At 46.5% G+C, this 21,520-nt stretch overlaps 1 protein-coding gene across 1 annotated transcript in view; it reads right to left on the reverse strand.

Moving 5' to 3' along the window:
• Nucleotides 1-15,677: 15,677 nt before the first annotated feature.
• The window catches only part of LOC308591707 (thyrotropin-releasing hormone receptor-like), a 37,357-nt gene continuing 31,514 nt past the window's right edge, over nt 15,678-21,520 (reverse strand). Inside the window, exon 5 of the transcript XR_014010224.1 lies at nt 15,678-16,574. The gene's annotated coding sequence lies outside the window, so the exon portion shown is untranslated. The remainder of the gene's footprint in view (nt 16,575-21,520) is intronic.

A 21,520-nucleotide genomic window follows, 5' to 3' on the forward strand; every position in this document is an offset into this window, starting at 1 on the left:
TTTGTATACATCCCTATATCTGCAGGTTTCAGGGCAGTTACAACATAAATTCACAGTATAAAAACACAAAGTGCATAATAAAAATAAACACAAACAGAACCCAATAAACCTGCAATGACAACCCAATAAACTAACCCATTCGTGGGAGTTCCATTAAAGCCATAAAGGAGGCTGAGGCAATCCATGACAGCTGTGTTCTATCTCCACTGTCGGAGGCAGTAATGCCTCGGGATACCACTTGCTGGGAATTGCAGGTGGGGCAAGTGCTGCTGCACTCAGGCCCTGCTTGTGGGCACCTGGTTGGCCACTGTGGAAACAGGGATGCTGAGCTAGATAGGCCACTGACCTGGTCCAACAGGCTCATATTACATGCTTGTGTTGTTCTACTTTTGTAAATGTTGGTCTGCTTGATTTCTCTCTCCCCTGCTACTCCTGTTTTTACTATTGAGCATATATCCCTGAACTATATATTCTCTAGTTTTGCTTTATGATATCGTAAACTGAGTGGAGTGAGTATTTTCTTTAGTGAGGCAGGATATGAATATGAACTTAAATAACTCAAACAGGACTGTTGACCTGTTGCCTTTTATGATGAAGGCATGAAATATACCGTTATTTATTTTATTTATACAGTACTAAGAGTTCTATCCCACTTCCCCTCCCCTACCTTCCAATGGCGATGCTCAAAACAGCTAACAATGTAAAGCAGACAATATCAAAAGTTTAAAATAGCAATAATCCCTCTTTTGGTTAATGGAATAAATAGCCACAGACCAGCAGGAGAAAAAACACACACACCACACAGATGAGAAGAGGAAGAGGAAGGAGCAGTGGCGTAGCGTGGGGGTGCCAGGGGTGCCGACCGCACCGGGCGCAACATCTGGGGGGGCGCGAGTCCAGAGGGAAGGGACAAGTTCCTTCCTCCGCCGGGCTCCCCGCCGCCACCGCCAGCCTTGCGCCCTAGCGCGCGCGCCCCCCGCCGTCGCTGTGGCTGCGCTCCGCTCACTGCTCGCAGGAGGAGCAGCCACTGCAGCAGCGCCGACGCCGCCACCGACGCCTGGCCGGGCACGGGCAGCCTCTGCACCCTGCCGCCGCCGCCATCCCCTCGGCCCAGCCACAGGCGGCGGCTGCTTCTGCCTCCATCCTCCTCCGGGCAAGCAGCGTTGTTTGCGCGGCAGCGCCAGCGGCAACTCGCAGGTTAGGGGTTGGGGGGGCGCAAATTACTTGCCTTGCCCCGGGTTAGGGGGCGCAAATTACTTGCGTTGCCCCGGGTGCTGACAACTCACGCTACGCCGCTGGGAAGGAGAAAGAGCCAAGGCAACAGATGATAACTTACTTAGTAGTACTAGCAGAATTAACAGAAGGTGAATGTCTCTCCAAGTCTGTTATAATATTTTCATCTTCCCTGAAGGGCTGTCACGTGGAAGGTGGAGCAAGCTTGGTTTTTTGCTGCTCCAGAGGGGAAGACCCAAAGCAATGTATTCAAAGCACAGGAAAGAGATTCCAACTAAACATTAGGAAGAATTTTCAGCAGCAAGAGATATTTGACAGTGGAATGGTGGTAAACTCTTCTTCATTGGTGGTTTTTAAGCAGAGTTTGGATGGTCATCGGTCAGGAGTTCTTTAGCTGTGATTCCTGCATTGCAGAACGTTGGACTAGATGGTAATAACCAAAGGGATGTTGTTTCCATTTGGATGAATGAGCAGCAGAGTGTCCTTGTAAAGTTTGCTTTATTTATAAATATACACATTAGAGCATAAGGGGAGGCAAAAATCAGATCCTCAGGAGTAGTGCCGGATTTACATATAATCTATGTCCCTGCATTTTTTAGACTGATCTTCTCAGGGTGCATCCTGTTTTACAACTTCCTCCTCCCATTTCTCTCTTGGACCTCAAGATGAGAGGCCATCTTTAACTATCTTATGTGAGAAAAAAGGTGCAGGCATCGCTGCCTTGTTCTTTTCTAGGCTAGAACTAGAAACTTTTCTATCCAAGTTATTTATTTCCTACAATAAACACATTTATTGTTTTCTTACCTACAAGTATGTGTGTGTGATTGCAACATGTAAAGTCTAACCAAGTTTCACTATCTGAAACGCTGCTCATTCAGCATACAGTGGTACCTCGGGTTACATATGCTTCAGGTTACATACACTTCAGGTTAGAGACTCCGCTAACCCAGAAATAGCACCTCGGGTTAAGAACTTTGCTTCAGGATGAGAACAGAAATCATGCTCTGGCGGCACGGCAGCAGCAGGAAGCCCCATTAGCTAAAGTGGTGCTTCAGGGTAAGAACAGTTTCAGGTTAAGAACAGATCTCCAGAACGAATTAAGTACTTAACCCAAGGTACCACTGTACTCAAAAGGGGTTCAGTGGGTAATTGACCCTATTATCCTATTAGCAAGACTACTTCCTCCTCTCCATGAACTCCAGCAAAAAACCTCTGAAATATATAAATCTCCCTCTTCCGAGGGAAGAAGTGCTGCTTTGAAAACACACACATTGGCCCACTTTCCTCAGCAGGAGGAGAGGACCCTTAATCAAAGCACTGGTGGGTATCTCATTTAATGGGTATCTCATTTAAAATTGCAGAAAGGGTCACAGCTACCAGGAGGCCATTTCTTCACCATGAAACTGCCAGGGATGAAACTTCCACCAGACAATTCTAGGCATTTAACCAGAAATTGCAAACAGCAAGAGAGTCATCTAGTAGCTGTAACCATATGTGTCATCGAGAGTAGGGGGTTTTGTGATTGGAAGCCCCACGTTCTTCAAATCCCTGCTGGAAAGGGGGAGCAGCTTCGGATAAGTCACAGGCTCTGCCTGTAGCCTTATCAGAGGCTTACTTTGAAGATAAGTACACATTGCAAGCCCTGTGCACAGAAATGTTTTCCCAAAGCATCAAGATTGCAAGGGCGTTAGTGACTCTTCTGCAGCGAGGCACTTCTCTCTAACCCCCACCCCGCTCTTCCTTTCTGCAACAAACCTCTGTTTCCTCCTGTTTTCCCCCTCCAGGCCTGAGCAGAAGAATTGATTTCTAGTACAGCCCACCCTCTCCTTACTTTCCTACACATCAGAAGAAGCGTCTGTTCTTCGTCAGATCAGCAGGGCCTCCTTCCACACAGCATGATCATCTCCATTTTTTCCTCTCCATTTATCGGTATCTTTTCTGCTGTGCAGCCTCCAATCCTCAACACCCACTGATGCTTTTTGTGTGCAGCCTCCAAGGAGGCCATTGTTATCAAAAATAATTCAGCCCATCCTTGCCAGATGTCCTCCCTCCTCCCTCCCCCCATTCCTGCTTTCTTTTTTTTCTTTTCCTCCTTGCATCACTCTTCTGATGATGAATAATTGCACAGCTGAGCTTTCTTCCTGTCTTTTCAGGTGAAGTTTCCAGACTGTTCTGGGCTGCTTCTACCTCTTCCTTCTAGATTTTCCCAAAAGACTCTAGAGCAGGCCACAGACATAATCATTCTTTTTTGAAGATGGTTCACCCATGTTCAGACTTGCTCCTAAGTCATATAGATCAAGCCAGAGAGGGAAGCTTTCTTATGCGCAATAGCTAAATAAAACCTTCACGTTTCAAGGAAGTGTGTCTCTGAATACCAGGTGCCAGGGGGGAAATAGAGGGTTGCCTTTGCATCATCAAACATTTATATCCCATCTCTCTCTAGGGAGCTCAAGAGCATACAAGGTTATGCCGCTCCCATTTTATGCTCACAACTCTCCTGCAAGGTAGGTTAGGCTGAGAGATAGTGACTGGTCCAAGATCACACCCAGTGACGTGGGCTGGTTGGATGCAGAGGAATAGTGGGAGGAACCAGCTGGGGAACCACCAAGGGCAGAAGATGCCAAGGGATGATGATGAGTGGTCAGAGGGAGAAGCCTGGGAGGAAGAGTTGTCAGAAGCTGAAGAGGTAACAGGGCTTAGTGAGCTGGGAGAGTCTGTGGCAGAGAGAAGTTCAGAATCAGAGGCAGAAGCTGAAGCAGGAGAATGAAAGGAGGGAGGCCAAGAGGCAGGAATGAGTCGGACTGGTAATTAGGAGTGTCTCCCCTCCTGCTGCAGCAAGCTCCCCTCCCCCCCTTATCTCCCAGAACCAGAAGAGGCATGAAAAGGGCGGAGGAGAGAGTGACTGCATGCAGGTGTAGTCCCCGATTGCTTGGGGAAAGTCCTGGTGAGGAGGCAGGGACGGTCACTCCTGGCAACTGATTTTCATGGAAGAAGACCACTGGGAATGAACTGCTCTGCTCATTAGGCCAGACACACAACCAAGGTGGAATCTACACACATGTTTAAAATGCTGTAAAAATGCTTTTTTGAAAATTGTTTTGAAAAATGCATTGAATTCGCCAAAGCTCACAGTCATCTAGTGTCATAATTGTATATTGCACTTTACAACATATTCAAAACATTTTATTTACAGCTGTATAGCCGAGTCCCAAGTCTGTGTTTTTGCTGATAAAGATTTCATTCCATCTTTGAACTGTGTGATTACTGACTGGCAGGCTCCTGTGACACCTAGAGAGCTTCCTGGTTGAGTAGGGATTTAAACCCTGGTCTCCCAGGCCATAGACCAATGCTACAGCAAGTGTGGGGAACATCTGGCCAGGAGCCAAATGGCCTCCCCCCCACCCCTTGGAATTCTCAACGGGTTGCCCCCTTCATTGGTCCCGCTGTACACCCTCCCAGACCCTCCAAGTGTCCCTTTTTCCAGGGACATCCCTGATTTACAGAAACTGTCCTGGTTTGATCCTGGAATGTCCCACTTTTCCTTAGGGTGTCACTATTTTCATTGGAAAAATGTTGGAGTGTATGGAGTTATCCAACCCCTGAGCCATCTGAAGGCAATCCTGTACAGGAAAGGTTTTTTTAATGTTTAATGTTTTGTTATGTTTTTATATATGTTGGAAACTGCCCAGAGTGGCTGGGGCAACCGAGTAAAATGTGTGGGGTATAATTATGGAATGGAACGTCCCTATTTTCATCAGAGAAATATTGAGTGTTTTTCTCTTGAACTCTAATAATTTCAATTAAGAGTCTGCATGGTCCTTGCCACAAGTTATGCTTTGCTTCCTGTCCCTACTGGGTTGCTGAAGGGCAAGTCTGAAGACAGATTAGATCACCAGAGCAACACTCTGCATCTGCTCTCTCTCCCAGACATTTTATATCCAGGTAAAATGTAATTAATCCCACCTGCTGGGACAGCTCAAAAGCATCTACACTTAATCAACTTCAATTGTCCCAGTTTCGTCAGTGAAATTGGGACAATTGATGCTGATTAAGTGGGGCAGCTTTACAGCGAGAGCTTCAGACCTGCCTTTCCTTGTCCTGGTTGCAAGTGCTGTTTTTGTTTCACATATTTGCAGGTCACAAAACCCCCCTTTATTGTCATTATTTTGACAACTACAGTTGTCCTTGGATTTGGACAGATGGCTGCATGTATTGGATTTTGGTGCCCATCCAGAAACTAAATGCTGGAATATTGAAAACTCCTCTTTTGAAAAGTTGGTCTGCCTTTATTCTTGCTACGTCCTGCTGAGGAAGTGTCAGAATGAGTGGTGAATCTTGCTGATAGAAATATTCCTCCTCATAGAAAGATGATAAAGGGAGTAAAACTCAAATCTAGACAGCTTTCATAATTTGCAGGGTTCTCTCCCAAACCTTTCTATGAGCCTTCAAGTCCCTCTTTAAGAAGCCAACTCGGCTTGGCAGCAGCTGCTGCAATAGATTATTTTGATTCCTGGGCTTGATGTGACAGCAGCAGAAACTTCCAGTGGAATTTAGGAGTTACATTTTGACTCTGGGAGCAGTGAATGTGCCTAGTGCAATCTCACAAGAACATAAGTAGAACCTTGCTGCATCAAGCCAATAGCCCATCTTGTCCAGCATCCACTTGCAGATGCCGGTGGAACAGTTCTGTGGCTCACACCTGCCCAGAAGCTGTATCACCTGAGCTGGATTCTCTGCTCTTCATCCTAGGTATATGAGATGGAGTCCGCTGTGTTTACTTGCTAGGAAAGGAAAAATACAGCCAGCAGCTCAGAACAGATTAGAGATGTCTTCAAAACACACACACACACACACACACACACACACACACACACACACACACACCATAGACATGAAATGCACAGGGTGGGGAGGAGCTTTCCCCCTCTCCCTTTCTTGCAATCCTAGCACTCTGGTGAAATTGATTGGCAGTAGATTTAGGACAGACAGAAGGAAATCCTTTTCCCCACAGTCCATAAGTGGACTACGGAAATTGTCACAAGCTGTGGGGCGGTAGCGGCTACTCCCATGGCATCAGTGTCTTCAAAAGGCAATTAGACAAATCCATGGACAAGGAGAGTTCTATCAATGGCTTTTAAGTGTGATGGAACATTCACATTCAGGGGCAGTCTACCCCTGAATCCTGAAACTCTGTGTTTCTCTTATATTAGGCTGTGGTTTCATTCCTGCACAATGTTAGCGGAAGATGGACATTTGGATTGATCGAGCTCCTCTTATGCTTTTAAGCCTGTCCTTTTGAATAGTGTCATTTTGGCCTTTCAAGGGTATGCACTCACCCCCATGGTTCAAGGCTTTGAAACTCTTCTCTGTTCAAAACATGCCTGGCAGTGACGTTTGCTCTAACATGGTGCTTGGCTTTGATTTGGAAATGAGGCTTGTTGTTCACATGAATAATTAGGGCTAATTAACAAGAGTTTGTTCAGACCATTTGAGAGCCTCTCTGAAGAGGCTCTCTGTGCATGGGAGATTCCAGGAAATATTTATATAACCCCATCCAGCCTTGGAAGCTTCCAGACCTCAGAGAGAAAGAAGCTAGACCCATTGAGGGAGATGCCTCTAAGTAAGGACTCACAGGACCTATTTTTCCATCCTGCTTTGCTTGCCCAGAGCTTATGCAGAGATTAGATAGATTCCGGTTTCTTGAACATTCCTCCTGATTTGCTTGTGGGCTGTTGATACAGCTGCCCATTAATCATCTGCCCATTCTACACTCTTCAATGATTTCCCCTCACTTTCTAAACCACAGAAAATTCTGTTCTGTTGTTTGTTTGTTTTTGTGGATTTGTTGCTCTAGGCCAGGGTGACAGAGCCATTTCATCCACTTTAATTGCGAAAACCTAATTTTCTTCTTCCACAAATCCCTTCTACAAAAGGCTGAAAGTCTGGGGGTGCCTGCCATAAGCCACCTAGTGGAAAAATAATGGAATTATAGAATTGTAGAGGTGGAAGGTACCCAAAGCATCATCTAATCTAACCCCTGGCAAGGCAGCAAGCACAGCTGAAGAAGCCATGACATGGCCATCCAACCTCTGCTTAAAAACTGCCAGTGAAGGAGAGTCCACCGCCTTCTGAGGTAGCCCATTCCTAATATTCGTTCTTGTAATTTGAATTCATTGGTTTAGGTCCTACCCTCTGGAATAGCGGAAAGCAAGCTTGCTTCATCTTCCATGTGACAGCCCTTCCAATATTTGAAGATGGCCTCTCTGTCTACGGAGATCATCTGTTAGGGCGACCAAAGCCGTCTTGGTCCCATAACCAGGGCGAAACCCGGACTGAAATGGATCCAGAGCCGATGTTTCATCCAGAAACCTACCCAGTTGTTCAGCAATCGCTTTCTCAATTACCTTACCCAGGTATGGAAGATTCGAAACCGGGCGGTGATTGGATAGATCTAAAGGATCAATAAAATCAATAAAAAGCATTAAAAAATGGGGTGGGGTGGTGGGGACACTTCCCTCTTGATTGGCTTTCCTCCTCTCTGCTCAGCTTTGATCCTTGTCACACCCTTCCCCTCCCTCTCCTCTCTCCCCCACCTCCCATTTTATTGCCATTCCAGTCCTGTTGCAACAAGCAAACTGCAGCCCAGCAGCAGCTGCTGCTCTTGCTGCTGTCCCAGCAGGGCTCTGCTGTCTCACTAATTTGGGCCTTGATTAGGCCACTGAAGCATTGCCATTTTTTTGCTGCTCCCAGTTGCTTCGGCTGTGCACACCATACAACTTTACACGGATGGCAGGAGCAAGACGGGCAGATTAGCCAAAGCTCTCCTGCCAAATTGATTACTCTCATTAGACCATCACCTGGAGAGCAGGGGAGGGGAGGGGAGTTGAAGGCTTGCTATCTCTCTCCCCCGTCTTCCTTTAAAAAGAAGATCGAATAGAATCAGGCCATAGCAAAGTGGTGGAGCACATGCTTTGAGTGCAGAAGGTCCTGGGTTCAGTCCCTAGCAAGGCTGGAAAAGAGGGGCCTTTTGTCTGCCCCCGGACCCTGGAGAGGCCCTGCCAATCAGAAGAGACGATGTTTGCCTAGATGGGCCAATGGCCCAACTTACTGTAAGGCAATTTCATGTGTAAAATATCTACTTGCATATTGCAAAAGGAGGGGACAGGAGAGGATGCAGATTTGAATAAAATTTGTATGTACAATTTAATAGGTATAGGTGCAAACTGAGAAATAATAGCTAAACTAGAAATCAAGAACATCTCACCATCATGGAAAAGACTGTGCCCAGGGCCACATTTACATCATACGTTTAAGGTACTATGATTCCACTTTAAGCAATCATGGCTCCCTGCAAAGAATTCTGGGAACTGCACTTTGTTAAGGGTCTGGAGAGATGTTAGGAGACCCCAAACATTGAATGAAGGGGAATGATGGCCGAATGGTTCAGTATAAGCCCACCAGTAATGCACTATGATTGCATCCATAATATGTTGCAGAAGACACCTGCAAAGATTGTGCAGGGGGCTAGAAATGAGCCTTTAGTCTGATCCAGCAGCCAGGGGCTTCTTATGCTTTGCAACAGATGAGGCGGGCCATTGGTTAGAGCAGGATTTCTGCTGCCACTCTTCCTCTTCCACCTAACAAGAGCTTACTCATGCTGCTTCCTGTTGCCAGCATGGCTCCAGATGGGCACAGGCTGCATCCTGCCTCATGCGAAGCCTTTGTTGCCAGCTCATCTCGGGGTCTGGGTGCTCCGAAGCACCCAACAGCACCGACTCAACACATGTGACTCATGACTGCGGGAGGGGTTCTCAGAGGACTTAGCAACCAGATTTAGCAGCGGAAAGAACAAATACATATCCGTGGGCAGACTGGCTCATATTCTGGCAATCGAGAACGAGACGTCTGGATCACCCACTTCTTCTCTGGGATTAGCTGACACTAACAACAGAGAGGTTGCCAAAGTTCGAGACTAACTTTGCGTCATCTCATCTAGAAATGTAGTCCTTTAATTCCATCGATGCAACATCAAGGTGCGGCTGTGTGTTGCTGATAGAGGGGCACCTCTCTCTCTTTGCCTCCTGTGATGTTCTAGGTCAGAGCACAGGTATTCAAAGAGTCCCAGGCCTGAAAGTCAGCCATTGCTCCTTCCAAAAGCAACACTGTCGGGTGCTTGCTTAAGCTTCTGTTTGGAAGGAGAGCCCTGATCCGTCTGAGCAGCTCACAGGTCAAAGCTGTTCTCAGGAGTGTACCACTTCAGATTGCAGGTGGGATAAGCACATAAGAGCCCCTGCCCTTACGAGACAAAAGAACACAAGAAGAGCCCTGCTGGAGCAGGCCAATGGCTCATCTAGTACAGCATCCTAGTCTCACAGTGCCCAATCAGATGCCTTTAGGAAGCCTACAGGCAGGACCTGGATGCAACAGCATCCCTGTGGTTTCCAGCAACTGGTATTCCAAGGCATACTGCTTCTCCCAGTGGAGGTAAACACACAGCCTTCACCTAGTAGCCTTTGATAGCCTTATCCTCCATGAATATGTCTAACCCCCCCTTTTCAACCTAACTAAGTTGGTGGGCATCATTATACCTTCTGGGAGCAAATTCCACAGTTGAACCATGTACTGTGTCTCTATCCAGTTTCTCAAGGCTATGCATAGTTTTATACACTTCTTTCATGTCACCACATCCTTGCCCGCATGGGTAGGTTTAGTCCATGGAGAGCTTTACCATTGAGTTGCTCCCCATCTTGGCATGGGGCTTCTCCCAGGTGACCTGCTTACTGAGCGTTCATCCAGATTTTTTTTCACGAAGCTTACGCAGAGGCTAGGTTGTTTCTGCTCTTCGTAGAGCATTCCTTCTGCTTTGTTTAAAGGGGCACTTGTAGGGCAATGAGCATTCCTGCTGTTTTCATCCTGATTTGCTCGTGAAGTATTTATCCATCTTCCCACTGATCATTAGGGCACCAAGTTGTTGAAGACTTTTTAAGGGGTTGAGCAAGGTTTTCCTGCTGACTGTCCCCCTTTGACCACCTCTCTGTTGCCCTTTGCTAGCTTGGCATAGAGCAATGTTTTTTCCTGAGAAGGAACCTTGGCTGAGTGGCAGAGTGTCTGCTCTGCATTCAGAAGATCCTGTGTTCAGTTCCCTAGTGCAAAAGATCATTGGGTAGCAAATAACACAGAAGACATCTGCCTGAAACACCAGAAATCTGCTGCTGGTCAGAAGAGACTTTTCTTGTAGAAAGTGTCTTTTTCTGTTGATTCACTTCCTCCAGACACTGGCAGCTATTTGCTCTGTCAGCTTCTTTCTCCCACTCAACAGTTCTTTCCTTGCACCACAGCAATGTCTGGTTTGCTTGAGCTGATCCGGCAGGTGGGTGCATAATTCTGCCTTTGGGATGACAGCAGGTTGACCAGATAAGCCTGAGTCCTGCATTGTTCTATGCTCTTAAGTGCACAGATCTGTCTAGACAAATTAATTTCTTCTGTTCACTGTTGGTGGAGTCTCTGCTCGCACAAGAAGTAAAAATAAAATAAGAGATTCCTTGTTCCCTCTACTTTTCCTTCCCGGATTTCCCCTGCTTTTCTTGGTGGGAGGAATGTAATCCTGACTTTTTCATGCTGCCCTCCCCATTTTCCAACTGTGCTTAAGTAATTAATGTAGACAAAGGACCTGTGTACCAGAACAACAAAAGGGAAGCTGCCTGTTGTTTACTGACATGCTTGTTCAAAGATTGAAGACACACAGACACAGACACAGACACACACACAGACACACAGACACACACACACACACACACACACACACACAGTGCTGCAGCAGCATTGGTACACAACTCAAGAGCTGCAGAATAGGAAAGCTTTCAATGCTTTTCATGGCACAGTCCAAATAAAGGTCTCTTCAGAACATTAACTCTATTGGGGAAGATGAGATGGGGTGATGAAAAGCATTTTCCCTGTTCTTGAAAAGTGCAAGAAGCCATCAGATGCACTTTCAACTCTTGTGCTTTCAGAGCTACACTGCCATTTCCATGCAAAGCTTAGCAGGGGGCCCCAAGATTCTGGGTGGGTGGAGGGGAGATAATAGGACAAAAGGCAGAGGAGAGGAAATAGCCAGCTAGCGGTGCGGTGTGCTTATTTCTGTTCAAACCCAACAGCATTTCAATTCGTGATGCAGAATGCATTTTCTTTTGTAAGCTGAGCTGATCCATTTACAGCATTTTTCTTCCTTTCTTGACTTAAAGGTGGCTGGTCTGTTATTGTTTTCCTTTGCTGTGCCAAATATTACCCTCAGGAAGTGGACCTGCCTCTCATACCTTGGAGAAAGAACAGGCAAGCAAGTCCAAAAGCAACGCATACAAAAATTACTGCATGCTAAATTTCCTTCCCGGTAGATGTGGTAGATTGTTGAGCTAAGAACAAACGAACATAGAGATTTCTCGCCTCTGCTGTTCTCGCTTTCTCTGTGTGGCATCCTCACATCATGTGCACGTCTGAAGCACCTGCATCTTAAGATACCTTTAAACCCTGCTGGCAGATCTCTTACTACCAGCATCAAGCCACCCAAAACCTAAGGCACAATGACACACACAGGATCCTCTCCAAGTTAATGGAACAGGAAAAGGTTGCTGGCATCCATCTGTCTCAGGAGACAGTGGATGCACCTCTGCGTGTGAAGTCAGACTGCTAGAGAATCACAGTCCATGAAGTGACCTCTCCAGGGCAATGTACAGGGAGATTCTGGACTGACTAGATGACAAGACCCCCCTCTTGGCCTATCTGGAGATGCCAGAGATTGAAACTGGGACATTCTGCATACAAGTAGATGCTCTACCACTCAGCCACAAGACTCAGGCTCTGTGATAGGAGCTGGTCTGGACACTTTTACCTGCTCTGCTACCGGATCCTCAGGGAAGAGACAGCTTCCAGGGTGGGGTTGGGGTAAACCACTCTGTATCAAGGGTAAGACACCCAGAACCACCACTGGCAGGGGTGCAGAGTTTCTGTTCTTAACTGCGTTATAGGAACTGTGTCTTGACAACTTTTATTTGAGCTTGCTTCATCCCCCCTCCCTCCTAATCCCTTTTTCCTTATATGTCATGCTTTTTCAGACTATAAGCCTTGAGTGCAGAGGCAGCCTTAATATTGATTTCCACAAGCTGCCCTTTTTGGCTAAGGGCAGGGGGCTATAGATTCAATAAAGAATCAAACTCAGAGTTCCCACAATGAAGTGGCCAAACAACCATGGTAAAGGAGACCTTTTTGCATCTCCCTTCAGGAAAAACAGAGGCAGTGATTAAATGCTAGTGTGCTAGTTCTGTTTTTTTAAGAGTGCTTGAAGAAGTGCTTTCCTCCCTGCATTAAGTGTGCTAGCTAGGAAAAGGGTACAATAGATGTGTACCCCCTCTTTTTAAAAAAAGTTATATAACTACCTTCATTCCCTCCCAATGAGTGCTCCCCTTTAACTCCACTCTCCTTTTGTCTCATAGTTTTTAAAGAGTGTGGCTTGTGCCCTGTATTTCTGTACAGCACATAGCACATGTTGGGCACTTTTACAAATAATAAATAATGCTGGTGACGTATGTTGACTTAATGTGCAGCTAAAACAGTGCTCTGGAAAAACTCTCAAGCCTCCATCCTTTGCAGTTCAGTACCATGGACAGCAACCCACAGAGCTGCCTTTTGAAGCGGTTTGGTGCTGCAAGCTCCCTGTGATCTTCCATTAAGCTATGCTTTCATCCTTCACAATGCTAGTGAGAGTCTGATGTCAGTACTTTCCATATGAATATAGGATCAGATGGCTATACCTGTCTTTTGCCCCTTAATGTTCTCCTTCTTGGAAAGTTCTATTTCCTCCATTTGTGGCTTTCTGCACAATTAGAAAAACAGACTAGAAGAGTGCTGAATAAATATGTGAAGGGCAATTGCACAGATCATTCCACCACCCACACCTCTAGCATTAAAGTGAGGGGTTCAGCACTAACTCAGGGGGGGAAATCAGACAATGAAGAGAGGATGATCTTCACTAATTATGGTTAGCATACATGTTTAGGACTGTCCATGAATTTATTATGACAGTGAAGAGTTGGAGATTGATGGGAGAATTTGGCATAGAATTTAGGGAAAGCAAAATTCTAATCCCCTTCCCACTTTAATTAAGAAGGCAGCTTGGCAATATCAGATCGTGACTTCAGTGCCCTCCAAGCCTCCCCTGCTCCTCATCCATAGCTCATATTCTATGCATCCTGTCATCCAAGCTGCTGCACACCCACTTCACGGATGCTTTCCTTCCCATACATTTCCTTTTTGCAGACCCAGCCAAATATCCTACCTATCTTTAAAATCCTGAGTTTCGGAACCAGAATAACCTCTCTCTCTCTCTCTCTCTCTCTCTCTCTCTCTCTCTCTCTCTCTCTCTCTCTCAAAGTTGTACCTAATTTGCAAAGCATAGGTAAGCGTTGTTTGGGGTTCAGCACTGGCAAACACCCCTACTCCATTCTTAAGAAGAAATTCCAATGTGCAACTGAAAAGGAGAATCACAAGGAAGTACCACAACTCTTTTGTTGAATGATCAATGGGCAGAGCAGGAGGGATGAGTCTTGCATCACTTACCACTGCCATGGAGCCATCACTTACCACTGCCAAAATAAGCATATGACCCAGTAGTACCTGCCCAGCAGCAGCTCATTGGCTGGCGGGGAGGAGCTATGCCCTGAAGTATGTCAGCAGCTCTTGGGAGCTTCTGGAAAGGAGCCTCACATCATCCAGGAAGCCTATGGCAGGGATCTGTTCCTCACTGGTGCTTTGGGTGTAGTAGCTGGTGGTGTTATTGCTGAGCACCTCTGCTCCTTTGCACCCACTGTCTGGAAGCTTGACTCTGCTCTGTTGGACTATGGCTCTGTTCTTCTTCTGGATGTGACCCTGCCGGTGAACCACTCAGTGCCATTGCTTCAGCCCAGCTTTTCCCAAGAGCCTTGAGCCATGCTCAGACAGGACAGCTCCTGGGATGTGAGACACAGCCTATCAACAGCCTGTGTGCCCAGGGACTGGCACTTGCTACTTCCCCTCACTCTTGTCTTTCAGCTGGCCAGCCAGCCATCCCTTCTGTGCCCACGCTGTCTGCAGCTCCCAGGCAGGCAGTCTGAAGTTGATTCTGAAATGCCCTTTTCCAAACTCCCAGACATTTCATCTTTTCCTTGCAATAAATGGAAGTCCCCTGTTGCATTTAAACACCACCTTGCTATACACTGCAAATCCAAGGCAGCTTGTGGCAATTTAAGAAGAAAGTAATGTGATAATAAAGCTGATTTAAAATACAGTAAAATAGCAGGTACTGAGCAGTAAAATAACAGAAGCAATCAAAGAAATGTAAAGACTTTAACTTAGAAGAGTCTAACTTGATATGAAGTCGTGTGTGTGTGACAACCTGATATTCCTGATATTTGGTGATTATTGCCCAAACCCAGCCAATTTGGCTATTTTGTTAGTTTAGTACATTAAGTCAGACATAATTTGCTAGTCCAGGCTTAGACTTGACCCTCTGTTGTTATGTGCTACCTGAGATGTGGGTAGTGCTGTGGTCTAAACCACTGAGCCTCTTGGGCTTGCTGATCGGAAAATCAGCAGTTCAGATTTGTGCAACAGGTTGAGCTCCCATTGCTCTGTCCCAGCTTCTGGCAACCTCATAGGCGCCGACTCCATGGGACTTGAGGGGGCTCGAGCCCCCTCAAAAATTTTTTTGGGGGGGCTCAGCCCCCCCAATAATCTCAGGCGGGCGCCCTTCCAGCAGAGCGCCGCCGCCGTCCCCCGCCGCCTCCTCCTCACCTGCTCCTTCGCCAGCCAGCCAGCCGCGCGCCCTAATCGGAGGCACTGCCGGAAATCCCGCGAGAACAGGGGAATCCCGACTGGCCACACCTCCCAGCCAGCCAATCGGCTGGCTGGGGGTGTGTGGCTTGCCCTATTTAGGGCCGGAGCCACTTTATTTGCATATTCATGAGCTTATTTATTATTCATGAGCTTTCCCGGGCCCCCCCAATATTTTTTCTAAGTCCGCATCCCTGGGCAACCTAGCAGTTCAAAAGCATACCAGTGCAAGTAGGTAAATAGGAACTGCTGCAGCGGGCAGGTAAATGACATTTCCATGTGCTCTGGCACTCACCAGGGCCCTCTGTGTGCCAGAAGCAGTTTAGGCATGCTGGCCACATGATCTGGAAAGCTGTCTGTGGACAAACTCCAGCTTCCTCGGCCTGAAAGCGAGATGAGCACCGCAACCCCATAGTCACCTTTGACTGGTCTTAACTGTCCAGGGTTCCTTTACCTTTTAATTGCTACCTCATTCTCCAAGCAGTGAGAGATTCCAGGGGTGCCTATGTTTACCTGAGGTTCACTTTCCTTGAAATGAAGGCAGTGGAGATGGCAGTGGATAGGATAGATGGCTTTATTTACACATATATACAACCTCAATACAGGATGGTAGGCTCACAGCATTAGCACCCTAATAGATCTTGCTTCCCCTTTAGTTTTCCAGGGGAGCCCCAAAGTCCAGTGCTGAGCAAATGTCTATGTGTCTCTCTCTCCAGGTTCCAGCATCTATCCTCCCCTTCAAGCATCCAACTCTGGCTATTGTTCTTCTACCCACCAGCCAGGTGAGGGGGGGGGACCCACCCATTTGTTTCCGTGGCAACCTCTTTGGATTTGTTAATCACAGTACTCTAAAGTCATTACCTTAGCAAAGGAAATGGTTTGGCTGGTTTTCTTTTATAAACTACCCCCCCACACACACACAGGATCAGTCTCCCCTTCCCATTAGTAAAATGGGAACAGCCAAGATCAACTGCACGCGATTGTTGGGAAGGAAAACACAACAAAGGTGATGAAATACAGATTTTGATTTGCTTTAGACTTGGCTTTGAACTTCATTTCTGCCAGGAATTGTGCAATGCCAGGGATTCATGGTGTGAGCTTACGTTGTCGGCCTCACTTGTGTTGTCAGTCTCACTTCCCTCAAGAATAGGGACAGTGGGGGATCTGCCTCACAGGGCTGTTGTGAAAGAAAGCAACCATAAACACTTTGGCATCAAATGTGAATGTGCATTCTTGCATTTCAGTCAGGTTTGTTGTTTCATGTGCTTTGTGGAAGGTGAGGAGACATGATGTGCTTGGTTCAGGTTCTTATTCTGTCACTGGAACGCTCTGGGGACTGGGACATTTCCCTTGTCATTGGGTCAGTTCCAGTCTCTGATTCAGCTTTGAAAGCTCCCAGGAATAAAAGCTGAACCAGTTGATGGGAGGGCAACAGTCACAGCTGCCATCAGGATCCCTGAGGAAATCCTCTCTGGGTCGCTCTGCAAAGTTATTGAATTCAGAATAAGAGAAGTCTTAATAAGCCAGTGGCGTAGCGTGGGGGTGCAGGGGGGGCCGGCCGCACCGGGCGCAACATCTGGGGGTTAGGGTTAGGGGGCGCAAATCCACGGGTTAGGGGGCGCAAATCCACGGGTTAGGGGGCACAAATTACTTGCCTTGCCCCGGGTGCTGACAACCCACGCTACGCCACTGTAATAAGCAACGCTCAATACTGAGTTACAACAACCTATCCAGCTCACACAGGGGCTGGTTTGACATGAATCTATAGCACCCCTGAAGGCCAAGGGATGTGTCTGTTTATTATTATTATTTATTGTTGTTGTTGTTGTTGTTTTACAATTTATATACAACCCTTTATCAAATGATCCCAGGGTGGTATACACCATTAAGAACACATAATGGAGCATCAATAACACATAATGGAGCCATTCTCTTTTCAGTGCAATTCTCTTTTCAATACCCCCTCCCTTAAAGTTGTTTGTTGTATGACTTGCATTGTGCACACAGCAGGGAATATAGAAATCAGACCACCCAGGAATCTGTTATTTGCAAATTCTGATGCAAATTGACTTGATCCACACCATCTTTGTCCTCCCCACATACCACCCCCAGGGGCCTTGTAGTGAAGGGCAGATAAGAGGAAGAAAAGAGCAGCAAAATACAAACTTCTCTCCCCACCAGAATATTATCACAATGCATGCAGGTCACTCCAGTGTAACTCAGCTAAGCTCATTGGGAAGCAACAGTCCAGGGTCCTCCTTCAATGCTTCAAGAAATATCAAGCATCAAGTCACAGCCTGGTCCCAAGCTCACAAAAAAATAAAAATATGTAAGGACATAAGGAAAGCCTGCTGGATCAAGGCCAAGGACCCGTCAAGTCCAGCATCCTGTTCTCACAGTGGCCTCCAAGAATCCTGTGGGAAACACACAAGCAGGATCTGATCACACAAAGTGATGCTCCCCGCCATTCCCTCCTGCTCCTGAGCATCCTTGACCACGGATGACCCCTGCCTTTCTGCCTTCCGCAGGCAGCTAACACGGGAAATGATTATCTGAGTGTACTCAAACTTCGCACGAGAGCCACAGCTCAGGCGGTGGTGACAAGCAAATAATTACACTTTGTGAGGGGGTGCCATCCCTGGAGCGGACGCATTCAGAGCTGGCTGGTTCTCTCTGAGTGATGAGGGTCCTCTTTCATCAACACATAACAGCCCTTCTGTACGGAAATCAGTTTTGCTACAGACCACCCACCCTCTCTGTCCCTGCCTCCACTGGATGCACCACAGTACAACTGGGCTTACCTCTCTTGCCATCGTCAGCAGCTGCTAATTACAGTTTTCATCAGGAAAAGCCACTCTGCTTAATTGGGGTTGTGAGACAGTATGACAACTCATTTTCTTTTGCCTGTTTCTGGCTGTAAATGAAAAGCACACACAGCCTTGTCATTTGCAGCTTTGTGCCAGCACCTCTGGGCAGTAATGCACAGTTTTGGATGTGCCAGGCAAGCCGAGCCTAAGCATTAGGCTAAGCATTGGGGTGCAGAGTAGAGAACCAGACAAAGTGGAAGAACTTTTGATTATATTATTCTCTGGCCTGTTGATTATATTATTCTCTGGGATGATGAAGGTATTTGTGACTACCTTATGATACAGTCACAATCCACAGCAGGACTGATGAGAAGGCAGCAGATTCCAGCTGGACCTCAGAAGGCTGAGGCCCCACTCTGTAAGGCCAGCAGCTTCTGGCTGCACTACAGTCACTTCCAGGAACAGATGGATCAACACCAGGCTGTGTCTCAAGTCCTGTTTTTTTTCAGCTATGAAGAGCCCATTTCCATCTGAGCTGGTTGTGAAATAAAGGTAAAGGGACCCCTGACCATTAGGTCCAGTCGTGACTGACTCTGGGGTTGCAGCGCTCATCTCGCTCTATAGGCCGAGGGAGCCGGCGTTCAGCTTCTGGGTCATGTGGCCAGCATGACTAAGCCGCTTCTGGCGAACCAGAGCAGCGCACGGAAACGCCATTTACCTTCCCGTCTGAGTGGTACCTATTTATCTACTTGCACTTTGACGTGCTTTCGAACTGCTAGGTTGGCAGGAGCAGGGACCGAGCAACGGGAGCTCACCCCATCGTGGGGATTCGAACCACTGACCTTCTGATCAGCAAGTCCTAGGCTCTGTGGTTTAACCCACAGCGCCACCCACGTCCCTTTCGGTCATGAAATAGAACCTTGTAAAATCAATAATTTGGTAGCCAAATTTGCTTGTTCTTCTCTCCTCAGCCCTTTTTTCTTTCATGACATGCCTTTTCAGATTGTAAGCCTCAGCAAAGGGACTGTGTTGTTTTTGTTCATCTGTAAACCACTCTGAGGGCCTTTCTGACTGAAGAACAGGGCATACATTAGGAGCGAGCCAGCTGGAATTTCTTTTTGACCTACTGAAAACGAAGCACTAAATTACAGTATTTAAAGGGTTGGTGAGGAAGTGGTGAGGAAATGTCTCAAATGGTTTTTAGCTTCATGTAAATACTTTCTGGTTATTATTTTTTAAACCTTTTCAGCCTGGAACATTTTCCACAAACATATCCTGCCCAGCTGCTGGTAATTAGAATGGTTTTTAAAAACCCTTCTGCGAGACAGTTGCACGTCTTTGCTGCTGTGTTTCAAGGAGAAACATTTCCACTAACTTTTTTAGCAGAGAGTTTGAATGCTCATGGTAGGGAATTGTCTTTTCAAAATCCTGCTCCCAATGGCAGATCTTGCTACAAAAGCGCAGTTTGGTGTCTTCCTCATTTGGTAGGGAAACTGTGTTCTGGATCAAATGGAATACACCTCCTGTAAGCTCTGCTGGCTGTGGCAGATGGGAATTGTAGGGCAAAGCATCTAGGCAGTGCTAGGTCAGGGGAGGCTGCTCTAGGTTAATTGCAGAAGAAGATTTGTGCATCCCACTAATTAACATCCAACAAACAGGAAACCCAGCTTGGCGACATCTCAGAGCCTATAACTTAGTGCAAAATCCTCCAGAACAGCTTTTCTCAGCAAAGGATTATCTTTTTGTCAAACCATGGCAAAGCTTTTTCAAAAACACTCCTTCCACCTTTTGAAATGCCAAAGGAGCAGTTCCTTTCTGGCCTTCAGGCCCCGGTGCCCTTTGCCTGAGCTCTCCTACTGCCAATGTTTACTGCAGTAGCACCAATTTCGCTCCTCGTCTCCCTTGAGCCCAGCTGTGCGGATGTTCTAGAAGGCAGTGTTAAAAACCCTTCGTTTTTAGAATGGCCTTTAAGAAATGTGATGCACTTGGCAACAAAATGTCATGGTGGCTACCAGACCAGATGGCTTTACAGGGGGATTAGACAAATTCATAGGGATTCAAGCTATCTGTAGCTACTAGCCCTTGGAACTCAAATACCAGAATGCACACATCTCCTTGCACCAGCCGCTCTGTGTTTTCGATCTGGAGCTCAGCTACCTTCTGTTGGGAGAACAGTATTAAGCATGGACATATAATAGGACTTCCTGCCTGATGAAGCCCCACCTGTGGAACACCCTTCCCACAGAGCAGTGTTCTTCAACCATGGATTTCCAGATTTTGTTAAACTACAGCTCCCATCATCCCTGATGATGGCTAAGCTGGCTAAGGATGATGGGAGTTGTAGGTCAGTAACAGTTAAACCCCAGGACGACTGGCACAGAAAATTTTGTCATTTTAGAGCCAGATGAAAACTCACCAGTATACCTGTGTTTTGGGCAGGGGGCACAGTTAGGAATTCTGTTGCAGCTACAAGTGATGAGTTCTGGTTGTGGCTCCCCAGGTGTGTTTAATGATGTTGGGTTTTTATTTGCTTTTATGAGTTATGTTGATTTGCTTTTATTGCTGTGTTGTTGTTTCACTGTTCTATTGTGTTGCAACTTGTCCTGGGATCATATGACAAAGAGCAGGCTAGAAATTGTCTTGGAAACAAAATGAAATATTTACGGTGGCTATGTCACCTCTAAAATCAGAAGCAATGTGCCTCTGGATACCCATCACAAGTGGGAAGAATTGCTGTTGCAGTCGGGTCCTGCTTGCAGGCTTCCCATTGGGGCCTCTGGTTGGCTGCTGTGAGATGCTGAATTAGATGGACCATTGGCCTGGTGCAGCAGGCAGGATCTTCTAACATTCTTCTGTTATAAGTGGTGTCATCTGGCATGCTTGCAATCCTGTAGTTTCCAGGGAGTAAGCTCCGTTGGACCCAGTGGTCCTTCTGGTTGTGTATAGTTTCAGCTTGTAAAATGCATTTATCTTTAGCAAAAGGTCTTCAGCCACATGAAATGCAACCTTTAGCTTTTAATTCAAGATACAGTCTTACAAAGAAGTGTTACCTTTTAAGCTGGGCTGAAGTCAGGACACTACTGAAGAGAAGAAGAAGTAGTACCCAACCTCTGCTTGATTATTTTCCTCTTCCTCTTCCTCTACATGTCACAAACAATAGCAAAGCTTGAAAGCCACGTTATTACCTCATCCACTTGCCAGAGCAAGGAACATCCATCAGTTACCCACCTTCCCATCAGATATTGAGGTGAGTCTCGCTTGTGCATACCTTATAGATGTTAGAGAAAAGCTACAAGACCTTTGGGTATAGGGTGGTAAATAAATTCAATAAATAATAATAATAATAAATAATAATACAAAAACAAATTAGTTCCCTTGAAGAGCTACTGGTGGAAAGACAGGGTAGAAATCTTTTCAAGCAAGACAAAATAAGCATTGGCAGGGCCTTTTCTGTTGTGGCCCATGTCCTAAAGATATGCCTGGAGCACTCTTGCTAGTGGGTGGTATATAGCCCTTGAAAATGGATAGACTAAAGCAGGATGTCCACAATGCAGTCATAGTGCTGCCTTTCAGATGTTGTTGGATTACAACTCCCCTCTTCCTTAGACCCTTGTCCATGC

Source organism: Podarcis bocagei, assembly GCF_964188305.1.
Source record: "Podarcis bocagei genome assembly, chromosome: 7".
NCBI classification, from domain to species: domain Eukaryota; kingdom Metazoa; phylum Chordata; class Lepidosauria; order Squamata; family Lacertidae; genus Podarcis; species Podarcis bocagei.